The sequence below is a fragment of the Elephas maximus genome, chromosome 26 (assembly GCF_024166365.1).
Source record: "Elephas maximus indicus isolate mEleMax1 chromosome 26, mEleMax1 primary haplotype, whole genome shotgun sequence".
NCBI lineage: Eukaryota > Metazoa > Chordata > Mammalia > Proboscidea > Elephantidae > Elephas > Elephas maximus.
In genome coordinates this window covers 1,666,334-1,686,484 of record NC_064844.1, presented here as the reverse complement: position 1 = coordinate 1,686,484, position 20,151 = coordinate 1,666,334, and the positions used below count along the sequence as shown (strand labels likewise).

Below are 20,151 nucleotides of genomic sequence, written 5' to 3'. Positions count from 1 at the left end.
AGGGAGGGGCGGGCGGAGGGGAGGGGAGGGGGCGCCGGGGCCGCGGGCTCACCAGTGGCCGCAGCGAGCGCAGCAGCCGCGGCGTGGCCGGGAGAGAAGAAAGGGGCGGCAGGGGCGGGGGGGGGAGCAAGGCGGGCGTCCTGCTCCCCCCCCCCCACTGGGACCCTAAAATGAGAGATTATTTAAAAAAAAAAAAAAAAAAAAGGCAAGAGTGCTCGGAGGGCTGCAGGCTGCGGCCGGAGAAGCGCGGGCGGAGGGAAGCAGGTAGAGTTGCTCCCGGCCCCCCTCCGCCGTGCGCACACCCACTTCCCCTCCCCGCCGCCGCAGCCGGCGCGCTCACTCCCCGTGTGCGGACACCCGGGCCAGGAGTGGAAGCCCGGAGCCCGCGGCTGCGCTCGGGAAACTTTGCCCGAGGAGAGGAAAGCCAAGAAAATCACCCGAAGTTAGAGCTGAGCCTCCAAGTTACAGCGCCGCAGCGGGCGAGGGGAGGCGGGAGGGAGCGCGCGCGGAGCGGAGTCCAGCCCAAGTTTGGAGGCTCGCGGGCCGGAAGGGCAGTGTCGGGGCCTCCCCGAACCCGGACGGTCTCGATGGAGGGGGCCAGGGCGAGGGAGGCGGCGAGCGGCGCAGGCCGGGGCAGGAGCGCCGGGAGGGCGCCCCGAGGCCGAGCCGGGGGCCGGGGATTTGAGCGCCTGGACTACCGACTGGGTTTGAATGAACTGGAAGCGCGGAGTCGAGGCTCCCCAGAACCCCGGAGTGAGAGAGGGGCCGCGGAATAAAGAACGAGGAACCAGAGTCCGAGCGCATTCCAGCCCCAAGACGGGAGTACCGAGGGCCGGGGCCGGGGAGGCGTCCACCTCTCCTGGCGGCCGTGAGCAGGAGGACAAAGCGCGGGCAGTCCCGGGAGGGCTGGGAGCGCGCTCCCCGCGCCGCGAGAGGCCCCGGAGCCGGGTCCCGAGGAGGTACACACCCCCTCCCGCTCCAGACCCACCGCAAAGGCACAGAGGGATGGAAAGAAAGTACTGCTTACGGGCAGAGCACAACTATTCCCGTGCTGTTACCCGGGGAAAGGGAAATGGGGGATGGAGATACAGCGGCGGGCTCGCGGGAGCAGCCGGGAGGCCACAGTGGAGGGGCGACCGCCTCGGAGGGACCAGCGGCTCTGGGCGAGCTCCGCGCTCTCGCGCGCCGCAGGCCAAGGCGCACACCTCGGAGCCCGCAGCCGCCTCTAGTCTTTCTGTAGACATTCCCTGGAAATTAGGGAAGACCTGTTGGAAATAAGCCCCTGTCTCTTTAATACGCGCGCGCACACACATGCACACACACACACTCACACACGCTGCCGCTGTCAAAAAGCGGGCTTCATTCTGGCATGGGATACTTTCAGTTTTACGTAAAATGTACAGCAACAGCACCCCCTGCGATTGGAAAGTTTATTCCGAAACGTGCCTGCAAAGTCCCCCGGCGTCTCCCGCCTCCCAGCCTCCCCGCCTGCCTGCGCTACCCTGCAGCCGCCGCCACCGCCGCGGATACGGCGCTCCGATTCCAAATCGGGAAACGCTGGGGAGTGGGGGTGTGTGGATGGACTCGAGTCCAAGGTTGGCGCGGAGAGTGCAGGGGGACGCCGGGCGCCGCTGCCCGCGAGACTCCGAGCTGCAGGTGGACATGTGTGAGTGGCTGCAAAGCAAGGAACCTTCCTTCCCTCTCCCGCAAGCAGCCCCGCGACCCCTCGGGTCTTCTCTTCCCCCTCCTCCTTCTAAGGGGTGTCGTCTCCTTAAATTCGCCCACTCAGCGGGGGGGTTGGGTTGTTTGAAGCAAGGGCCCTGGACTGGCAAGCGCGCCCCCATCTCCCAGGCTCGCCGGCAAGCGGCTGTTTATTCCTATGTCATCTTAGTAAAGTTTCAAACCTATTAGAAAAGGACGCTTGTCCAGCTTGAAGACGCTTCAGGTCTCCGCAAGGAAGAAAAAGGAGATTTGGATGCCCCACGTTATGAGGGGTGTGAGCTGAGGTGGGTTTGTGTAAATGCGGTTTGTTGCTGTTTCCCTCCAGTTTAAGAAAGCGGGGGGGAGCGCAAATCCTGTTTAAGCAAGACTCATTTGCAGTAAGGCTCTGTAGCGTGTGCGTGACACCATTTCCTCTTTTCCGTGAGTTCTTCAGAGCAGTTCAGCATCTTTCTCCCACCACCGGGTGTTTTTTGTCTGTTAAACCAACCTTATGACCAAATGAATGTCTCTGTAGGGCGGGGGACGGGGAAGGGCGGCGAGGAGGAATATTAGAAAGTGAAGAAAGGAGAAAGTGTAACTGGGAAGCCTTGGAAAAATAAGTAAAAGCCCCTTCAGGTAACAATGGTGAGCCAGAGTCCTTCCGAATCGAGCATTTCAGATTTGAATATTGCTCCTATCCATCCATAAAAGTCCATATGTAGAGAAGGTACGTAAATGGGCAAATGCGTGTTGGGGAAATATATATGTATGATTTATATAGAATGGTGTTTATAAAGCTTTTCAGGGTTGGCTGTAGTGTAAAAAGTAATGAGTTTATTACCTCTGAAAGGTTCTGTGGTTCACATTTAACAGTCTTCTGAATTACAATTCATTACACAATTGGGTGCTCTCTAAAACCGGCACCCCATCAGGGCCGCTATCTGTGGTTATTTCCTATAAATAACTGGCAACATTTTATTGATTTTCTCTTTTAAAAAAATCATAGGAGATTAAGCACTTAGTTACAAGTAGGTCTGCTATGTTACTGAACTTGTTCCAGATTCCAGGGGGTCCTTTCCGAAATCACATCTTAAAACATAGCATTAAAAAGCCAGTTTTGTAGCTGCTTTCCCTGGGTACCAACGGAGAGGTAGGCAGCGAGGTTTCCACCGTCAACATACATTTGATTTCACCATGATAAAATGTCCAGGATGAAATGGAAACTCTGCCCTCCGCTGCCACCCCCTCCCCCAGCCAGATTTCACCTAGTCCAGAAAACTAGGGCTGAGGGAAGGCATCTGATCGCTCCTGGAACCCCCTCCCCAGTCGTCTCCCCTCCGGGCGACGCCCCTTTTCCTCGTCGCAGCTCGAAGCTCACTAAAGCGCCCAAAAGTGGGGGAGGGGAGATTGTGGGTGTGTTTAAAGGAAAAAAACATGCGTTGTTTTAAGAGGTTTAAAAATATTACATAAGTATTGATTAATGATGCAGGTGGTTTCGTAGAGGGGGTGAAAGGTCACGTTAAAAGCGCGCACTTTGGATACACAGTAAGTATATTTTACCTTTCCAGAAGTGGCTTTTAAAAGTAATAAATTACCACAACGTTGAAATTATTTTCTGGTGGTCAGTTAACTCCGTTCGGGGCTGTAGAACCTCTGCTGAGTCCGCTGAGGAGGTAACGACGCGCTTTGGGCTGTTTCCCAACCTTCGATGACGACGCTGCGTAAAGTCCAGGCCGGCAGACAAGCCCTCCCCTCCTCCCCCTTTTTATCTCGCCGGCGGAGCAGACTCCCCAGGACTTCCTGCCTCTGATCTCCGCACTTAATAGCCCAGTCCTGGTTTATGCTTTATAATGTGTTGACAAGTTTTCTAACAGACTTTCTGAAATAATGCACATATATTCACGTCGGTTAGAAACCCCGCCGTATTTTTTAGAGCCGAGCAGATCGGCTCTCTAATGCAGTGCAAGAGTGTAAATCAAGGAGGGTTTCATGGTCCTTTCAGGAGTTTTCGGTATGAAGTATGAGCCGCGTGGCCTCCAGACGTAACCTTTTAGAAAAAAAAGACAGTGCTTTTATTTTATGGTGTAAAGTGCTTTTAGCTCCAGGGCTCTGAACGTGAATGTGGTCAACAAACAGCTCCATGAGGAAGGCTTAACGCAGTCCCAGCGCTGGTGCGGAGGATCGCCTGGCGCTGGGCACTCGGGCTAAGCTGGGGAACCAAGGGTTAAGAGGTCTGTCTCGCGCTGGAAATGACAAGATTAAAATAAAATATTCACTGTCTGCCTTTAGGGGGAAACACCTTTATGGATTTAAAGATAAATAAATGAATGAATGATTAAAATACAATCGATCCCAACTTACTTTTTATTTCATCTTTTTTCCCCCTTAATCGGCAGATCAGGAAAATAGAGAATGTACGTTCATCTTTATAAAAATAAAGCTCAGATCTGGATTCTACACTTGGTAGATGCATTTGGGGTGCCTGGGGGTGGACTTGCTAAGGGACTTGTTAAGACAAAGGGAAAATAATAAAAAAGGAGGAGCGGCTGTGAGCAAGCGGGTGGCTCTCCCCCCAGCCGCCCTCAGCGCCCCACCCCCGTGACGTTTCCTCCTCCTTTGCTCCCCGAGTGACCCGAGCCTGGGACCTGGGGAGGCCCCTGGAGGGCAGTGTCTACACCTTCTGCAAAGGCACAGACTTCCCCCAGGGGGCTTCCTGAGGGAACAGTTGGTCCAGCGTCCTTCTCCAGAGGCGCTCTGGGCCTTTGGCTGGCTGGCAGGCTGCATTCTGGATGGACCAGTGGGAAAAAAAGGAGGGAGGGAAAGAAGGAGGGAAGGAAGAAGGGAAGGAGGGAAGGGAGGGAGGGAGGGAAGGAGGGAGGAGAGGGAGGGAGAAAGGAGGGAAGGGAGGGAGGAAGAAAGGAAGGGAGAAAGGAGGGAAGGGAGGGAGGAAGAAAGGAAGGGAGGGAGGAAGATATGAGGGAAGGGAGGGAGGAAGAAAGGAGGAGAGGGAGGGAGAAAGGAGGGAAGGCAGGGAGGGAGGGAAAGAGGGAGGAAGGGAGGGAGGAGAGAGGGAAGGAGGGAGGGAGGGAGGAAAGAAGGAAGGAAAGAGGGAGGAAGAAAGGAGAGAAGGGAAGAAGGAAGGAAGGGAGGGAGGAAGGGAAGGGAGGAGGGAGGGAGGGAGGGGAGGGAGGGAGGGAGGAAAGGAGGAAAGGGAGGGAGGGAGGGAGGAAATGGAGGGAAGGAGGAGAGGGAGGGAGGAGGCAGAACCTGCTGTAAGTCTGAGGCTTGTCTCTAGGCGGGGCTGCTGCGGGCTGAGTGAATAATTTAGGGGGAGGTAGTCTCACCATTTAAGTAAGGGGCCCAAGACAACAAGGAGTTCTCTTTGGAACACTGCTGAGTGAAACACTCCATTTAGTTCCTTAGCATCCATGGACTTCAAAGTCAAGCAGGCTTCAGCAAGGATGCCAGTCCAATGCACTGCATTAGAAGCATCCTGGTGCTATACTCAGCACACAGTAGGTGCTCAATAAATGGACTCTGAGTGAATAAATGAATTAACCCTATCTTCACAGAAATGAAACCGACATGGAAAAAAAAATTGCCTTCGAGTGGATTCTGGACTCATAGCAAACCTATCAGACAGAGTAGAACTGCCCCACAGGATTTCCAAAGCTGTAATCTTTATGGTTTTTATGGAAGCAGATTGCCACATCTTTCTCCCACAGAGCCCAGTAGCAACCTTTCCATTAACAGCCCAACACTTAACCACTGTGCCACCAAGGCTCCTTGAAACCAATATAACCATTCAAATTCTATTAGTTTCTCCCAGAAACTACTAAGGTTTTGACCTGGCAACCCTATTGTAAGTGTACATTTAACTCTAAAGGTGATTCCCAACAAGGATGGGAGTCGCCTTTAGACTTAGCCCCCAAAAAACTTGTCCCTAATATGAGAGCAGATGAACAATTCACAACACAATGGCAGTTATTTCCATAATCTCCAGCAGCCTACATTATCAAATACCTTTCAGATAACCCAGTATCAAATGATTCATTTATGAATATTGCTTTTTGAATATACACAAATCTGCTTTCCCAAATTAGAGCGCTTCTAAAGGTAAAAAAAAAAAAAAAATTTTTTTTTAAAGGTAAAAAACACAATCAGAACCACGAAAAATAAAAGATATTTCTAACTTTATTCTGGTTCCCCCTCTTCCATGAATCTTTTGCTTTAGCAAGGGAATAATTTTTTCAATATATATTTTTCATATCTCAGTCTGAAAAAAAAAGAGCTTCACCTCTTTGTGTTTTTTTTTTGTTTGTTTTTTTTTTTGTAAATAAAAAGGAAAACCATACATACACACACACACACATCTGGTCTGACATTTTTTAAAGCAAGTTTCAGCCCAGTGTGATTTAAAACAATGTGAGTTTAAAACCTCTTAAAATTTGGGTTTATAATGGAAACGCTGACAGACTCTTAATTATAGCAGCGATGCCAGACACTGCTATAATGAAATAGTTGTGCTTTCATTACTATAGAGGCACTGTAGTTAAGGGTCTGTCAGTGTTTCTATTATAAACCCCAAGTTTAAGAGGTTTATAACTTGGGCTATTTAAATGGCACTGGGTGGAATTCCAGTTATCAATCCAGATGTGACGTTGTTTTATAAAAGGCAAATAACTCAATTGAGGAAGCTTTTGGCGATCTCTCTCTTCCCCCTTACAGAACATCACAGAAATGATTTTTTAGTGGTTTCAGATGATCTTATGGCTAACTTTTAACTATGACTTCATTGTCTAAAAGGACATTTTACAGGCAGTTAGTTCTTTATTTGAACAAGTACTCTTTGCTATATTATGCTTTTATTATTTTGGAGTATGTATTTGTGAGATACACACACAATACACAAACACATGAGAGAATGAAAAACAACTTAGAAAATCAAGACTGTATGCCAAGAATGTTGCAACCTCATAACAAACACAAAGGTATACATTCTGTGTTCCATTCTGACGAAAAAGTGTGAGTTAAAGAGGAGAACTAAAGTACCACAGGTCTTTTTGACATCATCTATCAACAGTTTGGTGAAAAATAAAAGAGATATAAACACCTGATTTCGCTGTAGCTTTCATGGCATCACTGGGCTTGTTCTGAAAGCAATGATTACCATGGTGCGGGTAGCACTGAATCACTCAGGGACTGTGCATGCACACCGTGCATTTCTCTGTTTGACTTTGTTGACAGACTGATCACGAATCTATGCTGGATTATCTGATGGACCAGATTTTTTAACTACATTCTAGAGACCTATTTATCTATTATCACCCACCATAATGTGTAATAAATGTTGGATAGTGATGACGTAGCTGGGGCTGATGCTGTCATGAAGAGCACAGGCTGGTGGAGGTGATGGTGGTGGTGGTGTGGTGATGGTAATGATAATAGAGATGGTGGTGAAGATGGTAGTGATGGTGATGATGGTAGTGATGGTGATGATGGTAGTGATGGTGATGATGGTAGTGATGGTGATGATGGTAGTGATGGTGATGATGGTAGTGATGGTGATGATGGTAGTGATGTTGATGATGGTAGTGATGGTGATGATGGTAGTGATGGTGATGATGGTAGTGATGGTGATGATGGTAGTGATGGTGATGATGGTAGTGATGGTGATGGCGCTGATGGTGTTTTCTCCAGTTAACAGGTTTGCCAGAGGGCAGTCAAATACAATCAGTGAAGGAGTAAGATAAGAAGCTCAAACCCTTGGCTTCTCCAACTCTTGCTGCTTTAGAAAAGCCACTCCATAAAGAGTAGGGGGTAGGCAAGTTAAGGTGAGTTTCTACGCGCAGCTCTGTGGCCCCCCCACCAAGAGGCAGGTGTTCTTGGCAAGGCCTAAGGTCACTGACTTCCCCTAAAAAGACCCACCAGGAGCTATGCAGCAAGCACATCTGCATTTAGATACCCTTTCACTTCCAGAAGGAGAGTAATCCCCTTTGTCTGTTCTGTCTGACTGGGGGAAACCCTGGTGGCCTAGTGGTTAAGTGCTACAGCTGCTAACCAAAGGGTCAGCAGTTCGAATCTGCCAGGAACTCCTTGGAAACTATGAGTCGGACTCAACGGCACTAGGTTTGGTTTTGGTCTTATCTGACTGGGATCAGACCACCAAATATCATTAAGCTTGACTAGTTCTCATCTCATAATGACATTAGTTGGTCTCCTTTGGAATTAGCTAGGTATCCAAAGGGAAGCAGTCATCAAAACATGTCACGAGGCTCACGTTCCCTCTCTGCCAGTTTCTCCTAAATCTGTGAGGGTTGTGAAATGCCTGGGGCCATAACCACATGGGATGCATGCCAGTTGTTCCCAGAGAGGACTGAACCGCTGGGGTTATTCTGGTCTCTTTTCCAGAGACTGAGACACTTTTTTTTTTTTTTTGCTGATAGTTGCTCATCAGACTTATTTATTTGTTTTTTTTTTTCCCTGCCAAATTCAGCAAAGGGAACTTTTCCGGTAGAAAATGGTCTACCCTTTTCTGTCTTTCTGTGGCACCTTGGTTAAAAAAAAAAAAAAAAATCCTGTCATTAAGTTGATTCCGACTCATAGTGAATGACGCTATAGGACAGAGTAGAACTGTACCATATGGTTTCCAGGCAGCAGCTGGTGGATTTGAACTGCTAACCTTCTGGTTAGCAACCAAGCTCTTAAACCCTGTGCCACTGGGGCTCCGTGGCAGCTTGGTAGAAGATAAATAAATCTCTCTATTCTCCCATTCCTGGCTATATGCAATTTGCCTGGTTTCTCTCTCTTGCTCTTAAAAACAACTACAAAAAAAATCCCTTACATGAGGTCAGGTATCTAAGCGTCTTTTGTTCCTCGCTATGAGTCAGAATCGACTCAAGGACAGTGGGTTTTGGTTTGGGTTAGGGGCTGTCCAGTCAGTTCCAACTCATAGTGACCCTAACTACAACAGAACAAAACACCACCTGGTCCTGCGCCATCCTCACAATCTTTGCTAGGTTTGAACCCACTGTTGCAGCCACTGTGTCAATCCATCTTGTTGAGGGTCTTGCTCTTTCTCACTGACCCTCTGCTTTACCAAGCATGATGTCGTTCTCCAGGGACTGGTCCCTCCTGATGACATGTCCAAAGTACATGAGACGAAGCCGTGCGATCCCCATTTCTAAGGAGCATTCTGGCTGTACATCTTCCAAGACAGGTTTGTCTGTTCTTCGGGCCTGACCCAAGCCATGGTATTTTCAATCGCGTCATGTATATGCGAAAGTTGGATAATGAATAAGGACGATCAAAGAAGAATTGACGCCTTTGAATTACGGTGTTGCCGAAGCATATTGAATATACCATGGACTGCCAGAAGAACGAACAAATCTGTCTCAGAAGAAGTACAGCCGGAACACTCTAAGCCTCTAGGTTCCCATAAGATGAAGAATCTAATCCTAAGAATTGTTTTTCTTTCTTTCTTTATGGAGTACCGCATTGAGCAGACATGAGGCTCGGTCCCTGTTTTTGGAGTGCTTTTGTTTTTAAGGCGCTGAGACACACATACACAGGCAAAAGCATGTCACATGAAGTCACAGGTGTCAAAGCCATACGGATGCACACTATTTATCCTCCCTTTGACCTTTCTAGCTCCATGCCGCTGATTTGAACAGTTCTAAGCCTATTCGAGCCTTTTTTTTCAAGCCTTTCATAAGAATCCATCTCAGGCGACTCAGCTCAGGTCACTTCTGACTTCTGATTTTTACTTTCTGGAGAAGGAACTTGGTTTCCTAGAAGTGAGAGTGGTAAATAATGAGGTTTGGTCAGGGTTGTCTGTATGTCTGTGATAAGCTTTTGTTTTTACAGTTTCACAGTGTTATTGAACAGCTTAACTAGTTGCTTTTGAGAAAAGAGCTTTTCTGTTCTTCCATTTGTTTTGTAGGCAATAGTATAGACTATTCCCAGCATGCATTTGTGAATGTATCTTCGGGAAGAAGGGTAATTCCTTTTGTCTGTTCTATCTGACTGGAGAAAACCCTGGTGGTGTAGTGGTTAAGTGCTACAACTGCTAACCCACGGGTCAGTGTTTCGAATCCACCAGGCGCTCCTTGGAAACTCTATGGGGCAGTTCTGCTCTGTCCTATAGGGTCGCTGTAAGTCGGAATCCACTCGACAACAATGGGCTTGTTTTTTTTTTTTTTTGATTTAACACATAGTAGGCAAAAAAAAAAATGTTTTTTTTTTTTTTTAGGCTTTTAGTACATTTATCAAATCCAGGAATGAATTCCACAAAAACATTCTCAATTGCTGCTAACGGTGAAAAAGACAGAGGTAATTGTGTCTGCTTGCTAATAAAGTAAAAACACACACAGTAGGAAATTATATGATTTCACTCTTGGCATAGGTACAAAGCACAGGCCATTTGCACTGTGAGCTAAACCATACGTTATAAACTGCAAGCCCGTTGTTGTTTCCAGCAGAGACCATCGCATGCCTCTCTGCACATTTCTTAGGCTAACTTAGGTCATAAAAGCAATCTCATGACCAAGTGCTGAGTTGTTAGTGCTTATAGGGCAGAGCCACTGCCATCTTCACCCTTTATCTACCTCAGCACAGAGTAGGACCTCGGGAAAAAAAAAAAAAGTCTAATACAGGAATAAAGACTTACAAAGTAGACCACTTAGATTCCCAGGTACGTCGAAATCCTATCCACCATACAGAAAATGTCCTTTTTATTGTTCTCAATTCTCAGATTTTAAAATGCAGTAAAAATTTCAAACAGCCAGCTTCCAAGTGTGTTATAACACATAGTAATTCTGAGACATTAATTCTGGAGCCCGATTATGTAGGTACCATCTTCTCTAAATATCAAGGTCTTTTCTAGCTGGCTCTCATTTGAAACAGGCAAGGCTCACGGAGGCTTATATTGGCAAACCCCCGCCCAACTACCCCCAACAGTGAGTTTTGTGGCCTGGCTCAGGGAGCAAAGGAGATATCAGCAAGTACTCTTCAAATACGACAGTAAAAGAATCATGGCCCTCTCGCCTGAAAATTCTGGGTCTTGAACTCAGAGCTTAATTAATAGGAGAAAATACAGGATTCACGGATTTGCAAAACAATCCCAGCTTCTGACTGTATGCACGTTGGGGTGAAAGTGTCTACTTTTGACTTGACTCTAAAGGACCTAAAGCTAAAGCTTATAGATGTTTTGTGTGTGTTGACTTAGAGGTTGTAGAAAATTTTAAATACACTCATCCTGAAATATATCTTATAGGAAGTCAGCTCTCCTTACTGGGAACTTGCAGCTCTCTTTTCTTTCTTTTATTTAAATTTTACCTTAAATAAATCAAATAAAAAATTAGCCTCAAACCAAAAAGAAGCTCTCTTTTTTTCCCCCCTTCAGCTGGTGTGATTTTAGCAATGGGTTGCTTGTCTCTACTTATCTTCATTTAAGGGTTTCAGTCTCTTAAAATTCATGTGATGAAGAAAAAACTGCCAATGTTGAGCCCAGACTTGAGTTTTTACCTCTTTACCCTCAGCAAAATTCATATGATACCTGGTTTGTAGCAAAGTCAAAACCGGTACCCCCCTGATAATGCTGAAAATTTGTGATCCATTCCTTTTAATTTTCAAATATTCTAAAAGGAAGAAGCTTTTCCACTACAGGAGCTGAAAGAGGTAAAACAGAGGCTGGTTTCAGCTGGTTTCTTTTCTTCATGTTTTAGGGATGAGCGATTGACCAACAGTGAGGACATAAATGTTAACCCTGAAGAACATTTTTTTTCCAACGTTATACCAACGCCTAAACGCTGTGAGTAAACTTGCACGGAAATAATAAGATGATGGTGGTAATTATTTTAATGAGAATTTTCCCAGCCAGAATAATAAATAGATGGATTGTCTTATGCTACACTGGAAGGTACCACCCAAGGAAGAATACGGCGGTGGCGAGTAACGTGTGAGAAGAGAATCCCGCTCGTAGTTAGGGCATTTACGTCACCACGCGTTATCGATAGCACATATTATTTTTACTACATGGTGTCTTTATTACATGAAGTCTAATTGCAGGAAACAATATTTTTATCCCCTTGTTTTGACAGGCATTTCTATAGAAAGGGTGGGATACAGAGAAGGCTGCCTTTTGTGGAATTCCACGGTCACTAAGGATGTTTGCTGGTGACTGCTGTTACCCCTTTTATGAGCACTGTACACTGGCCTTGTAAGGGGGGAGGATACTAAGTACAATAGACTTGTGATAAAAATAAGAATGAGGTTCTGACTGGGAGTTCAGCTTCTCCCCTGAATATTCCTGTGCTCAGGTAATACCACCTACGGAGTTATATGAAATCTCTCGCTGAGCTAAAACCTCTGATGAAATAGCACATTTTTCTGTACCTTGGTGCTGAAGTGGAGGTAAGATTAGATTTTTTGGGGTGTGATTTCATAATTGAAGTTATTCATAATTATGAAATTCAAATGACACTGACTGTAGTGGAATGCTCTTCTGGAGAGCAAGCAGAGTAACAGAAAACTGGCATCCGGGACCAAACAAGCCTGAGCGTCTGGCCCATGTGCAGTTCCCACCAAGAAGGTCAAAAAGGGCTGAACGAAAAGGTGTATCAAAGGTATCTCCGGTACCCAGAACCAATAAAAATGGAACTATTCTCTTCTGAGGCCTAATTAACTTTTATATCCAAAGCTACCCCACGCATTCGTTCATTGCTTATGACTAGGACTAAAAAATACATGGGCCATGGAACTAGGATTTTAAATGATCTGTTGGGTGGCTTTTCCATGCCTGTAAGGAATTTTCTGTTCTTTAGAGGTATTCAGTCAATGAATAAGTAAGTCTATGCTCATTTTTTCTTTTTTCTTTTTCCTCAAAATGTTAAGGATTTTCCTGTATCTATTTTCAGGGAATCAGGGATTTAGTCTTGTAACTTCCAAGATACTCCCTTCAAATCCTAAATCAAAACCAAATCAAAAATGTTCAGGAAACAAATGGCATGCCATGGGCTTTGCAAGGATTAGTCTCCCGTTAGAGTCACTGTTCCTACGTGATCCTTTTTCATGTTTTAAAGGAGGATATATATTTTTCTGTTACCTTTCCTGACGGTAAAGCAATCACAGGAACCTGCAGGAGGCACCATAAATATGCAAATGTCTGAGAAATAACTGTTTTCAGTGGTTATGCCTCCAAGTAGTCGGGGAAACAGGAGAGCTGGAGCTTCCTAAAAAAAAAAAAAAAAAAAAGCTTCCTACTTCCAAGTAATTCGCATGTTGGTGGTGCCCCCTGCTGCAATCCCAGGTTGTCCAAGAAAGAGAGAATCAAACTCAGAAGCATTTAGAGCTGGTTAATATGTCAAGGAAATGCTCACAGTCCCTGTTCCAGGAACAGGCACACCCAACTTCAGAGTAGCCTCTGCCAGCCACAATTTCAGCCTAAAATCTGTGAGATTTGCTTTTCTCTCAAAACCATTAAATATTCAGGTTACATAGATATAGATTTTATTTCTTAAAAAAAAAAAAAAAAAACAAGATCCAAAGCAGCATTTTCAAAGAATGAGATGTTTGAAGAATTTCCTAGAGGTTACCTAACGAGAATAGATTCTAAATGAGAAGGTTATCAGGCTACCCACCAGGAGATTAGACAGGGGTGGGAAAAGTTAAAGTGTTAACACTGTGTAGAGCCATCACACAGTTCTAAATGGCTTTATTCATTAAAGAAAAAATTTTATGGGCCATTAGCTCATACTGCGGACTGGACATTTTGATATTCAAAAATAAAATAAATAAATGAAACGACCAAGTTAGGAATATTGGAAAAACAGATTGCCGTGGCTCTATGGTCATTCTGTTACAGGTTTTCACATTAAGACTTAGGGTGGGGGGAGATAGCTGATAGAACAAAATAACACAATACAATTCAGACCTGTGATGGTCTATGGAATACATAATATGCATTTTTAAATTGCCTGAATATGTATTCACATGACAGAACCTAATGGATCTAGGAGGAGCCCTGGCTCTTGATCAAATCATAAAAACTATTATAAACTTGTCTATCACATCACTTCACATACACTTCTGTTAAAACTGTTTTTGGTCTTCTTGCTTAAATACCAGAGTAAAAAGAAAAAAAAAGAGTAGAACTGGATAAAAGGAAATTAAACCTACAGAAAAAGCTCAGTTAGGCATTAGAAGGTCTAGATTAGAACCACCAAGACAAGCCTTGATGAGAACACTCTTAACTTTTTCTGTGGGACACCCGCTTTCTTCCCAACCCCCTAAGCCCCCCAGTTTTGCTGGTTTTAACATCAGTTTCAGTAACGTAGGCATTCTCCCAGTATAAACATATCACACCAGCTAAGCACCGGAGTTTGAATTTCAACTTACATCCTCACCTCATTTTCATATTCAGATCTTCACAGCTAGCACAAAGTAGAGGACTGAGGAAATTACCTATATCATTTCAGCAATGAGCCTGCCTTTATCTGCATCACCCAGGAAGCTTGTATCCTGCGTGTCGAGCTCTGACCTGAGAGCCTGCAAGGAGAGAGCAAGTGGTGGATACTGGTTACCAGGCTGAACGAATTAGGTATACATCTTGATATTAAGGAGATCCACCCTTTCTTTGCTCAGAACTTAAGCCAGCTCCCCTTGCTCTCTGTGAAGAAGGGAATCTTTAACTTCCCACTCTGGGTTTATGACCATGAGAGGTGAGCTGTTGGAAAAAGAAAACCAGTGCACCAAGCAGTTGGGAATCAAAGCTCACCTTCTCCAGAACCCCTGTCCTGTATGTTCTGTCACTCACCTAGACACTCAGTACAACCATCCAATCTATTGAATCAAGAGACTGTTTGATCTTATCTGCGTCTGTGAGCTGACTGTCAACCTGCTTAGGCTGCATATTAAATCATGTCTAGTAGCTGTATCAAGCTGGGATGATCTGTTAATTCTAAATTTATTAACCCTTGGAGTATAGTCATCAAGTTCAATCTAGTGTAGCCCGCATTTATTTTACAAGACTAAACCCTTCTTTAAGATATGGCTGTGCTGTAGGTTAAAAACAGCTAATGTGGGTTTCATTATGATAATTGGGGGAGAGGCCGTCAGAAAAATACTAGGGTGGCTACCCTCACAGGCTCTGTCTGGTCCCAGGCCCTCTCCTGGCCTGGGACTTGCCTGCGAAATGCAATTTTCTCCAGAAACCATTCTGTCCCTAAAAAGAATGCAAAAGGTAAACAAGGAGGGAGAAGAAAAGGGCAAGGAGGAAGATCGTGACAGATTTCCAGTGGTCCAGGGCCAGAAAGACTGATGGCCACGGCAGCATCAGGCCCTAATATGATGCCCAAGGAATAAAATTTCCCAAGGCAAACACCTGGCACAAACACCAACAAAATTCCTTGAGTCCAGCTTCTTGATCAATAAGGACAGCTTATTTCTGGATCTAATAATTTTTCATCACCCCCTCCTGAAAAGAATTCTGAGCAAATCAGAATAGAAGTTGGCCCTGCTAAAAAGGCGGAAAAATGTTCGTTTAATATGTTAATATGGACTTCAGACCAAAAAAAAAAAAACAGATATCCATCTTGTCTACTTGCCCATTCCTGATGTTATCAACATATTCATAGCTTTTCTTTCAGACACACAGACTGGTCGGTGTGCTCCCCTTTTTGGTAACCACGTGCCTGATATCTCTCTAATGTAGCCCTAATAACAATTTTAGCATTCAGATGAAGCGGTTTCATTCTGTGACTGCCTTTTCTATTAGATTTGATTTTGAGAAGCCCCAGTGGGTGCCTCCCAGGCAGAGATCTATCTATGAAGCTGCTACCGACTCAATAGCAGCCTGGGCTAACCTTGACCTTTCCCGAGACCCCGCTCCATCTGGTGCCAGTCTGCTTTCCACTCCCCCCGCCCTCCTTCCTGGCTTCATAGTCAACATTGATCAAGGCAGAACGGAGCGCCTCGTCTCCTGGAAGGGCCGGGCAGGCTCAGGAGGACGGCACATTTCAGTATATGGAAATTATCAAGCCTCTTATGCAATCATAAATCTACATAGGGCCTTGTGATTTGATATTTCATTCACCTCCAAAGATTTTTTTTCCCTCCCTCCCAACAGGGATTTTTATAAGCTCTGTAAGAGCCCCCGGACAACGGCTTTCCCCAACACCTGGAAATTATCAAGCTTGCTGCTTGCTGAATGATGCTAACAGCTCTAATGCTGCAAATTCATTTTTAACAACTCACTGGCTTTTATCTAGGATTTGTGTGTGTGTGTGTGTGTGTGTGTGTCTTTCTTTAAGAAAAATCTACCAAAGCAATGGATAGTATCAAAAACACCAAACTCACATCTGACTTGGATACCCTACATCTCCTCACCCCTGCTCATCATATATTTGTAGACAGACAGATTTTCTACCTCTGTGTTCTGTTCCCTTTCTTAACTGCTTAAGAAGGAAGAGATAAAGAGGGAAAGAGGGAGATGAGGTGGGAGAGAGAGAGCAAGGAAAGACAGAGGGAGGGAAGGATGTCAGACAGATAACTGGATGTAATACTTGATGGAGCCTGAAGCCCCCCTCTCCCCACCCAAGGCCACATTCCTTTTTCCCTAGGACCCACACAAATGTCTCCCTCTCCAATCACCCACCACAGTGCACAGATGCCCCCTGGGCCTCACCTCCCTCTTTTTTTGCCTCGTCTTCCCTCTGGATCAGGGGGCTGGGTGGTAAAGAGCCTGACTGAGGGGGAGTCACGTGGGCAGCCCGTGGGCAGCGGCAGCAGCAGCTCAAAAGAAATTGACTGACTGGCCGCTTGGGCGCATTTCAATATATGGAAATGACCAGAGGCTTCTGCAATAAATCAGCACTCAACACTTTGTCATTTTTCTAGTTCTGCTTCATTTTCCTATTTTCCTCTTCTCCTCACAGTAGTCTCATTTCTTGCATTTTGCCCGGGCACCTCTCCTCCCCCCGCCGGCCCCTCACCCTCTCCAGATCCTGCCCCATCCTCTCCAACCGCCCCTTCTTCTGTTTTCTGGATGCCCTGTCATTGGAAACATCCGGTGGACGACAATTCTTTCCTTTAAAAAAATTTTTTTCTAACAAAATGGGGCAGTGTTTGCTGTCACGCCTGAGACTTCCTTCAACAAGAGGCGCCCGGGATGCGCTCACGTAATCCCCAGGACAGGGACCTCAAGCCCCTAGTGATAAAGAAGAAAGAAGAACACCTCGGTCCTCACTTCGCCTTTCCCTACCCCCGCCCCCGTCCCCACCCTCAAGGAGCTCTCTGAGCAAACTTCCAAGAATATCAGAAAGGAATTTGTGCCATGAGATGCCCAGGCTAGCCAAGGGTGGGGAGCCAGGAGAAAAGGAAGGCCGTAGTGGGAACCCGTGTGGCTTTGCAGTGCTTGCGTCTCCTTTGCGGGTCCCCTGGTGCCCTCCACCTCACCCCGCCCTGATGCCCCGGTCTTTCGGGAACTAGAGCTGCGCGTCCCTGCGCTCTGCTATTACTCTAGATGTTTCTCGGGAGCTCCACGCAGCCTGAATTTTGTGGCGCGTGCAAAGCGAAATTAACAAAACCCCCACCACTGCGCTTTTTTTCCTTCCTTTTTTTCTCTTTCTTTAAGTTTGGCGCAGAAGCAAACTACCTAGCTTCCTCCGCCCCCTCCCCCAACTCCTACTGAAGATTTCTAATCTCTCAACTTGAGTCTCTCTCTCGTCGCCTGGGCAGCCTCTCTCTCTCTCTTTTTTTCTTCTGCTTGGATCTGGGAACAATAGGCCCGTACAGGGTCAGTGGGCATCGCCCTATAAAGCTCAGAACCTAATTAATTTTATTAAAGGAGGGTCTGTTTATGCAGTATGACAGCCTGGGGGACTTAACCATTTGAGGGCGCGGACGCTGTGGAGACCCTCGAGACCGCCTTCTCACATCATCAGGTTTATACCTCTGCCCTGTCTGATCCTGGGCGGCACCGTCATCCGGGTCTGGTTTTTGTTTGACCTTGTAAAGAACTTGTCTAAATCCTGGGTTTCTGCTCAATTCGAGGGGCACTCAGAACATCCAGGTATTCCCATTGCCAAATGACAGAGTGGTGAAGTGCTTGCCCCCCCCCCCCCGTCTTGCAATGACAGCTCAAAAGGTCTCACTATGGGGGAGGGGGAGGGGGAAACTCTGACGCACCCTAAAGTGGATATTTGGTGCTCGGAAATACTCAACTTGAAAATCGTATTGTATGAAATCCAATATGCCTTCTCAAGAGCAAAGGAAAACGGAACTGTTTTTAAGTTATTATTTTTTATTTTTCCTGCCACTCCAGTAATTTGAAATACATTTTTAATAACCTCCTGGAAAAAAAAAACCCAATTAAATAGTTTAGACATATTGTTCTTTGGCTTAATATTGCTGTGTATTCTTTAATTGCCAAAATGAAGTTTATTTCATTTACAAGGGCTAACCATATCTCCTAGGCATTCTAATATCACAGTCTTTTTTTTTTTTTTAATCATCACCTTGGATTTTGTTCAACAGGGATCTAAAATGTATAGCATATGTATAGAAATAGATATGATAAAATATTCAAGAGCTCTCCGAAGGAAAATGTGCTTGAAAATAACCCCCTCTTTTATGGAATTTGTTTTGATTTAGATCTATAGATAGTAAAAAGAATGAAAGAAACTGTGAATTACACTGAATATAAGATGTTTATCACTTTAATATTACACTTCCTGGCTTCTGTGTTACAGAGCTTTAGAACACTTCCCAAACTTTCAGATTGAAGCTCTGCCTTGTGTGATCTGAGGTTTGTCTGGAAAGACCTGCCAGCACATGCCAGCTAAAAATGAGTGTCAATTAATAATAATAACAAGCTCCGTTATTTCTACACTCATGTAATTTAACAGGTTTGGAGAGGAACGTGGGACCACGACAGTTGTGAGAACATTCCCATATATGCGGGTCTAACAGCTTTCATTCTAAGACACCAAGCCTTCCTAAAATAGAACAGCTTAGCATTTCTTTCTTATATTAAAAGTCCAATCTACACTTCACATAAAATGTGTTTTTATCACAAAAATATTTGTCTCTAACAAAATGCACTTTTTGTTCGACCAAGAAAGCAAACATCTTGAAACAGACTCTCCCAGCTTCTTACAGCTCCCCATTGCAATCTTTTGTGCTGTTTTCAACTGCCCCTTCCCCCAAAAGAGAATCTTTGAACAGTGGAATAAAAATAATTACTATTGAAATACTGAACTAGAATGCCCTGTTTCCCAATATTGCTAACAAAATCTCCAATTCTCAAACTGCTCTCTGATGGAGCTAGGCAAATTGGGGAACGTACGCTGATATTCCTAAGTGCAGTTTGTTGTTTTAAAAACATATTGTACTGATTAATAAAAATGTGAAATAATTTGAGTTACAAATTTTGAACTACGAATCACCATCTGCTCAAATGGGGGAAAACCAAAAATTGCCGGATATATTTTCTCACCTCTTTTTTTCATGATAACGTAAACAACATTCCTGAATAATTAAAAGAAGAAGAAGAAGAAGAAACTGACTGCATTTGATGCATTTTAATAGTTCCAACAACTGCTTGGTGAGTCCACCTTCTCACACGTGTGATTATTTTTTTCTTTTTTTAATTATTTACATGTGTTCTATCAGAAGATGCATGTTGCAGTACCTTTCCTGTGCAAACCTCTTCAGCTCCATCAATCAGGACGCTAAGCCCCTGGGCTGATATAATAAAATAGGCTGCAATGAGCAGTAACCCGACTTGGTCCTAGGTGTCAACTACGTCAGAGGCCCGTGATAACAGTCAGAGTACCCTCTGGAGGTGAGGAAAAAAGAAAACCAATCCTTTAGCCCAGCCTGGGAGGAAAATATATTGCCTACCAACTAGATGCCTACATGCAAAGAAGTACGATGGATGATTTAGCTTATTGTGGGGAAGAAAATAGGTAGATCTGCCATCCATAGCTATTGAGAGCAGTTGTTGGTGGCCTGGAATTCAGCAAAAACAGTGAAAATTACTTAGGGCACACCAAGTTGTTGGCACTCAAGTAATGAAGATAAGCCAAGAGTCATCAGTGCACCAATCCCAACAGGAGATCCAATATGGAGCCAAATGTCCTGTGTTCTCAACCCTATCCCACGTTTGGATACAGAAGATAAAGCAAGTTGGTTTTTAATCATCCTAAGAATAAAGAAATCTAATTATATTCTGTTGACAGTAAAATAATCTATGTATTTTTCTTTTTTGCCTTTATTTTCCAGAACCTGACTTGTAGGGGGAAAAAACACCCTATCCTTTGTAGACAGGCCTTTGCACAATGATCAGAGTGCTAAAGGTGGTGAGTGCATTGATAAGGCTGCACCAGGGGTTGGGAAGAGCGGGCCAAACAGGCTGGGTTCTCATCCCCACCCCAGTGCTGCCCACCTGCC

The 20,151-nt window shown here is 45.1% G+C and overlaps 1 protein-coding gene across 1 annotated transcript in view; it reads right to left on the bottom strand.

The window, feature by feature from the left end:
• The window catches only part of BCL11A (BCL11 transcription factor A), a 107,645-nt gene extending 107,535 nt beyond the window's left edge, over positions 1-110 (bottom strand). Inside the window, exon 1 of the mRNA XM_049870183.1 lies at positions 53-110. The gene's annotated coding sequence lies outside the window, so the exon portion shown is untranslated. The remainder of the gene's footprint in view (positions 1-52) is intronic.
• Between the last annotated feature and the right edge of the window lie 20,041 nt (positions 111-20,151).